At 36.5% G+C, this 8,575-nt stretch overlaps 1 pseudogene; it reads right to left on the minus strand.

The window, feature by feature from the left end:
• Positions 1-2,477: 2,477 nt before the first annotated feature.
• On the minus strand, positions 2,478-5,943 carry LOC111436621 (annotated as a pseudogene).
• Positions 5,944-8,575: the final 2,632 nt, after the last annotated feature.

The raw sequence follows: 8,575 nt of genomic DNA on the forward strand, positions 1-8,575 counted from the left end.
TTTTTACTCTATGTATTTAGTCGGTAAAATTGTTTATGTTCACCAAATGTTCCATTTTCCTCCCACTGTCTCTCTCTTTTCTTTCCTGTATTTAATTAGTTAAATATATATAATTTCCTTTCCTTTACCTCTTTCTTTTCTTTTTTTCTGTACTTAATTAAATATATGTATATATATTTTTCTTTACCTATCTCTCTGTTTAATTCATTTCAAACCTCTCTCGGTTTAATTCTTTTCCAAACCTCTTGTTTAATTCTTGTTCAATTCTTTTCTTCCCTATTTAATTCTAACAGTTTAGTAAATGAAGGGTTGATCTAATTCTCAATAATGGTACAAAGAAGAAGCTCTATGATCTCATTCAAAGATCTGACATGATTTCTAACTGCTAATTAACATCTAAATAACTGGGTAATGTAGGTGGAAATCTGATTCTAATTAATTCGATAAATGATTTTGAATTTTTCTTTTCTTTCCTAAAACTACTGTCATTAACCATTTCCCATCTATTTTAATTTTTCCTTGAGTAAAAATGGCTATGCATCCATCCCATTATGATTTTCTTCTCTTCCCTCAAAATGATGATTCAATTTAGATGCAATTGGCACACCCAATTTTGATTTTCGATCCCATATCCTAAAATCTAAATAATTGAAAGAGAGATCTAAGATAACTTTTCTATCTCGTGCAAAAATAAAAGAAAATGAGATCTAACTTACCGATGACTTTTCTATCTCTTTCCATTCCTATTAGATCTGCCTGAAGTGAAGGTCCTCTCCAATTCTTCTCTCCCAAAATCTGTGATCTTTACTATGTTTCTTTCTCTCATTTTTCCCTTCCCAAAATCTGCCATTTTTGTTTCTATTTCGTTTCTTGTTTTTTTTTTTGCAGATCATTTTACAGTTGTAGGGGTTGGGGAGATATTTGGGGAAGGTGGGGAGAGAGAGTCGATAATTTACTTTTTATTTTTTATTTTTATTTTTTTTATAATTATTATTTACTTATTATTATTATCTTTTTTTTTTCGGGTCGTTACACAAAGACTCATATCAACAGATTTCAGACCTTCCAAAACTTCTTTCGCATCCAGCATCTTCATTTCTTTGATGGTCATATGCATAGACTTGAATTTGAAACACTCTCAGCAACAGCAGCCAAGTTCATACACCCTATAGAGGTGTATAAGATTCTAGATTTTGTGTCATGTGCTACCACCATAACACCCTTTAAAATCTTCCACGAACTCTTTCGAAACTCTGTTGCATAACCTGTGTTATCCAACTGATCAAAAGAGATCAGGTTCTTCTTGAGACCAGGAATGTATCTTACATCTTTTAATGGCTACAGATTTCCTGCTGGAGTTTTTATGCATACATCCCCTTTTTCTTCAATCTCTAAATTTTTGTTGTCGGCAAGATACACCTTCTTGAAATTTCCAGATTTGAAATCCTGAAATAGTTCTTTATTTGGAGATGACTAACAAGATACACCTGAATCCAAAATTCAGGATTCAATCGAACTGTCCATGCTAAGCATTAGTGCATCCCCAATATTTTTTGGGGAATTTATAGAATCATTGTCCTCTTCTGATTTGTGATTCTGCTTCCTCTTTAGTTATGTACAATCTATTCGAAAGCGATCATTTTCTCCACAACTCCAACATGTAACGTTTGGTCTATTTGAAAAAATTTCACGGTTATTTGATTTTGATCGACCTTTGTTTAAGCCCTTCGATTTACTTCTTCCCCTTTGGCCAACACTAAGAGCACTACCAGATGAATCTCCAATTTCTAGTTTGCGAATACTTTCGCTGAGAACTACATCTCGAATTTTATCAAACTTCAGTTTCTTAGATCCTCGTAGTCGACGGTTCATAGCTGACGATTTTTCGTACATATTCGACAATTACTTTCAACGGATCTGGCGTTGTAACCTTGATGATGTTAAAAGTCACGTTTCTAGACAGCGTCAACCGGATCAACCTTAAGGCCTGATGATCCTTGAGCTTCCACTGATCTATGGTCATAGTATCTGGCTTCATCCCCAACAGGGGTTCGTGAAGATCTTTCTGGTACAGATAATCTTCAATCTGCATCTTCTAGAAACCGAAATCACATCAAACTTCTCAATTTCAATCTTTGAACTTTCTATCTTCTCAATTCCATTTATTAGGATCGCACAATAACGCACACACTCGATCAAGATGAACCCCAAAGAAAAGGAGACAGAAAATTCAAGGAGGAATATTGGCTAAAGATTTTATTGATGACTTCAGTTACGTAGACTAGAGAGAATACAAGGAATTAAAAGAAAAACATTTGGGAAGCACGTGAGGTATATATACGGTTTCATTTTACTAAATATAGCTTTACCAAATCTTTACGAAATATCTCTCATATATATCTCTATCAGATCTTTACTCAATACCTACCATATATATCTCTACTAGAACTTTACTAAAAATAGGCCGCCCAACCGGACTAAAGTATATGTAGCATGATATGAGCTCCATGTTGAGGTCTAATAGTTAAATTGGATATTGGAGCATGAGTATAGGACGAAGAAAGCTCGAAAGAAAACTGTTGTAGAATCATCGATAGAGCAATTTTGGCCTCAATTATGGCAAAGTTTTGTCCGATGCATATGCGAGGACCCCATCCAAACGGGAAGAACCCAACTTGATTTTGTGTCGCTTTTGAAACTCCCTCAACAAATCTATCGGGATTAAACTCATTTGAATCATCACCCCATAGTTTTTTATCACGATGGATAAGAACAATTGGAAAACTCAGCATCACACCAGTTGGTAAAGTCAAGTTTTCAAGTTTTGTTTCGTTTTGAACAAGACAAGTAAGTAACCCTGTTGGTGGGTATAATCTCAGGACTTCGTTCAATATCATCGTAACCTAAATGTTGAGAATAACATAAAGTTTAACCAATGAAATAAAAAAAAATGAAAATACATAGAACAGAGTGTTACAATTTTTAGGCGATTTAAACCATCAAAATTTGGTTTGTTTTACCAAAGACTTGTAGGACCTCTTCTCTAGCTAGATCTTGCCATTTTGTGTATGAGCTCAATAAAACCATTGTCCAAACTAGTAGCATTGCTGTGGTTTCTTGGCCAGCAAGGTAAAAAACTCTACCTTCTTCTACTATGTCTTCGATACTCATTCCGACATCGTTGTTTTCGTGCTCTCAAATTTCTTTCAAATTTGATTGTAAGAGGATGCTTAATAGATCAGCATGCATAGCTTTACTTGCCATCATAGCCCTATGCCTTTTGTTGATAACGCCCAAGAGCAACGTTTTTAATTCTTTGCTCATTTTTTTCATTCTATTGTTTGACTTTGTTGGTACAAACCTACTCAAACATTATGATGAGATGTTATACGAAATTTCATAAATATTGCTCGTGTGAGATCCCACATCGATTGGAGAGAAAAATGAATGTCAGCAAGGACTTTGGCACCAAAGGAGTAGATTGTGAGATCACATATTGATTTGAGAGGGGAATGAAACATTCTTTTATAAGAGTGTGGAAACCTCTCCCTAGCATACGTGAGTAACCCAAAAGGGAAAGCCCATAGAGGACAATATCTGCTACCGGTGGGCTTGGGTTGTTACAAATGGTATTAGAGCCAGACCCCAGACCGTGTGCCAGCGAGAACACTGAGCCCTGAAGGAGGGTGGACGTCGAGTGGTGTGTCAATGAGGATGCTGGCCACCGAAGGGAGGGGATGGATTGTGAGATCCCACATCAATTGGAGAGAGGAACGAGTGTTAGCGAGAACGTTGGACTTCGAAGAGGGTGAATTGTGAGATTCCACATCTATTGGAGAGAGGAACGAGTGTTAGCGAGAACGTTGGACCTCGAAGAGGGTGAATTGTGAGATTGCACATCTATTGGAGAGAGGAACGAGTGCCAGCGAGGACACTGGGTATCGAATGAAGTGGATTGTGAGATTCCACGTCTATTGGAGAGAGAAACAAGTGACAGTAAGAACGCTGGCCTCAAAACATTCTTCATAAGGGTGTGGAAACCTCTCCCTAACAAGACACGTTTTAAAAACTTTGAGGAGAAACCCGAAAAGGAAAATCTAAAGAGGACTCATATTCACCTCTAATTGGATGATGTATTTAAGCCATAAATAAAGAAAATTGTACACATATGAGAAAGAAAAATTGTACAAAAAAAAAACAATAAATAAGAATCTATAAATTGAATTGTACTAAAAACATTTTAGAGAAATTTTGAGTTCACCTCCATCCCGGTATGTAAACACCAAAAAACTCAGGGATGAAGCCCACAATATGTTTATTTTCGCGCTTTGCATTTTCTTCTACTCAAACTTGAAACCTGTGCGTTGTTAGGTCGACGCTCTAACCACTTAAGCTATTCAACTTGACGGTTGATAAGGTTAGCTCCTCCGCAATGATATACCACCGATGGCTTCAACCATACCACTTGTTGTTTTTAGATAATCGGCCAGGGAAATCCTTTTCTTTTCGGTGAGAGGAAATTGTTGAGCGGAGTTGTTGGATGAAAATAAAACGGGTAAAATAAGAGAGAGAGAGAATTGCTCAAATTTTGACTGTGCTTAAAATGAGATGGATAAATCTTCTAAACAGATTTAATATTTAAATATAATTTATCCTTAACTAAATCTGTGCCCCTTCCTACAAAATTGCCCGTCTAAAACTTAGGTAATCCATTCGACGTGTTTGTCAAATGGTCAAATGGAGGTATTCAATCAAGTAATGAAATCGTGTGAATCTAAATAAGGAAAAATTTAGGTTTTATCTAACAATTCTTCTTCCCAACTTATGTGGGATCTCACAAATAGACGCGTCTACAAGAGGGTGAAAATCTCTCCCTAGCAGATACATTTTAAAAACCTTGAAGGAAATTCTGAAAGAGAAAGCCCAAAGAGGACAATATCTAGTAACGGTGGGTTTGGGCTGTTACAACTGGTATCAGAGCTAGTCACTAGGTAGTGTGCTAGTGAGGAAAGAGGAATGAGTGCCAGCGAGGACGTTGAGCCCTATAGGGGAGTGGATTGTGAGATTCCACATCAGTTGGAAAGAGAAATGAAGCATTAAGAGTGTGGAAACATCGCCCTAGCAGACATATTTTAAAATTATGAGGCTGATGGTGATATGTAACGGTCCAAAACAGACAATATCAACTAGTGGTGGACTTGAGCTGTTACAAGTCGTATCGACACCAACAATTGTACACAATTAAACTTATAAATGCTAATTATGAGTTTATATATTCAAGGCAAGTTTTGATACTAATTAGAAGAAGAAAGCATACCTTCAAGTGTTTGAAATGAAAGGCTGGATTGATTATCTTTCTATGCTTAACCCATTTGGGTCCTTCATGATTAGCAAGTCCATCGAAAAGCAACCTGGCAAGAGGGTTGATAGACGGCTTTTAACATCATGCATTAAAGAAAGTGCAGCTTTGAGTTGATCAGGGTCCATGATGTGCACTCTTGGATATGGTCCAATCCACATGAATGAATTCTTTCCTATATTTAATACAAACAACAAACAAACACTTACAGAATAATTAAATACCTATTTGATAAAAACAAACAAACACGACATACCATATTTGTGGATGGTATGATTAAACTTACCATAATTAAACTTACCATATTTGTGGATGGTATGATTTATGGAGGGTATGACACGTGGAGCAATATCATGGGAGAAGGTCATGGGGCTGGATATGGCCTGCTCCCTCATGGCGGCTATGTCCTTCATGTCGCCGGAGAGAAGCCGGTAAGGATTCCCGGCGAAGCCTTGGTTTCTGAGGGACCTCTCAAGCTTCTAGGACCTCAGCCAAATCCAGTTCAAAAATCTCCATCCCCATACGGCTAAACACACCACAGCCACCGCCAAAATGGAGTCCCTAATACTCGCCAATATCTCCATCTAAATTGAGAGAGATTTCTGAATTTTGTGCTTAGCGATGGAAGGAGGACCTATGTTTGCTAATTTATAACTATACAAATTTGATTCGTGAAATTACCACTTAATCCAATTAAGTCGAGTTTGCTTGCCAGCCATGAGCTTGCCTGCCATCGAGACTAGTTGTGTAAGAGGAGACTTTTCTTGCATCTGATAGGGAGAGTTTTCCACACCCTTATGATGGGTGTTTCCTTCTCCTTCCCAACCGATGTGGGATCTCACACTACACCCCCCTTCGGGGCACAGATCCACGCTTGCACTCGTTTCTTTTTTCAATGGATGTGGGACCCTCACTAAATCCACCCTTCTTTGGGGCTCAACCTCTTTGGTGGTAAATCGCCCGGTGTCTTGCTCTGATATCATTTGTAATGGTTCAAACCCACCCCTAGTAGACATTGTATCTTTGGAATTTCCTACTTTCTCTCAAGGTTTTTAAAACACGTTTGGCAATGAGAGGTTTTCACACCCTTTAGAGAGTATTTCGCTCTCCACTTCAACAGATTTGGGATCTCACACTAGTCATATATAGCTTATCACTTCTTTTTAAGAATAATTATTTTTTAAATATTTTTAAATATAATAAATTGAGAGTAGGAAGGTTTTAAATAAATTTAGGGGAAGAAATACATCTTAAGTTACTATTAAATATGCTCACGTGATATTTGCTTGCTTTTTCTAAAGAGATTTTTTTAATAAATTATCTTGTCCTTTTATATTTATGATTAAATTATTTTTATTATTAATGCTAATTGACAATTAAAATTAAATTACGCACACTACATAATTATTTTTTGACATAATTTTAAACATCAATTAATGAGGCTATAAATAGAATCAATTCAAAATCCAGTTAGACCAGCTTGCGTGAACATCTTTTGTAGAGAATTCAATTACATATTAGATTTAGGTATCTTGTTTGGTGGTTGTAATCAAGTTATCAATAGATTTAGAAAGAAGATAAGGATAAAAGTCCGTGTGGCCTACTTTTATTGTGAGCTTCTCTGGGATCGTTAGAGAAATTTTGTAACGATTCTAAATTTTGTTTATAACCTAAGGTCGTTACTATATACGTATTATGATCATTTAATGTGAAAATACTTAATTCAAACTTTATAATAAAAACATAACCTTTTTCTTACCTGTCATTTCTAAAGCCCTTAAATAAAATAATGCACGTTGAAATAAACAAGAAATAACATAAAGTAAGTTCCTTATAGTATGAAAATGCAACTAACCTATACTAAACTATAATCTAATAATTCAAATTATGAAACTACCCTAAGCATGGATCATGGTCTCCTAGTTGCGATGCCACCGTCAACCGAGGGGAGCTTTATCTTTACCTGAAAATGAGAGTAGCACATGGCTGGAATATTTTAAAAAATACTCAATAAGTGACCCCCGGTCGGAGTTAAATGCAAGCACATATAATTTCATGAATGAGACCTACATAACAGTGTATTTTCCTATGGCGGCTATCCTAAATGGGCAATTTGAATGTGTACTTTCCCTACACATAGTCCACACGTGCAAGCATGGACCCACCAGTCTGTTTGCATACCTCCTGGGCCCCTTTATGGTTGAGCAAGCATTCTCTGGTAGTTGTTGATGGCCGACACCCGTTAAGAATAACAACCGTCACAGTTGCATTATGATAAACATAAAGATCGTTCCCCTGCCTTGTAGCATACGCATTCGTTCTATCGTGAAGGAGAAGGGGTATCCCTCGATGCAGGAGCACACAATAATGCATGAGGTCCCAACATTTTTCCATTTTCTTTATCATATAATACAATCCCGTTAGCGTTTCCTTCATATCATATCATTTTTCATATTGTTTATCATATCTTTCATGCGTATGTCAGAGTTGTATTTCATGTAACTCATATCATTCATATCACACATATGTCATATCATAACATTTTCATGCTTTCAGATATAACAATCCACATCATGCACATATCATATCATATCATGTATCATAATATTCGCATAGCATATCTCGAACATGTCGTCAACATATCATATTATAAACATATCAATTCATCAAATACAACATAACATTCACATATCATAATATATACATATCATTTCATAAAAGTTTGCATATACAAGCATATAACACATGTGGAGCCACAAACACATGTCATCATACAACACAAAATTATAACCGAATGATGGTAGGGCCACTTGCTTGGTTGGCCTTAGCTGACGTTTTCCCTAATTCTAGTACATTCATTTCCGTTCCTCGAAATTACTCCAATCATTTTCGGTCATTATTTTCTACTAAAATATTCATCCCATTTCGTTAGTAATGTTAGAATTCTTAACTCAGTGGAACTTAAATCAAGAAATTTACCCTTACGGGCCTTATTTGCCTTAAACAAGCTCAAATTCAACTTCAAGATGGTCGAAACTATGGAAATTAGCTATTTTCCCCTTTAATGAGTCGAAGGAGCGAATTTTGAGCCGTAGAGTCGAGCCGAGCCATTTAAGCCAACTTAGCTGAGGAAGTGTTGTACTGAAGGTGTGCCATGTGGTGCAATTAAAGTTTGACGCGGCTGTTGGCGACTTCAGGTCAAGGTGCGAGTCGTTA

The sequence above is a fragment of the Cucurbita moschata genome, unplaced genomic scaffold (assembly GCF_002738365.1).
Source record: "Cucurbita moschata cultivar Rifu unplaced genomic scaffold, Cmos_1.0 Cmo_Scf00057, whole genome shotgun sequence".
Lineage (NCBI taxonomy): Eukaryota > Viridiplantae > Streptophyta > Magnoliopsida > Cucurbitales > Cucurbitaceae > Cucurbita > Cucurbita moschata.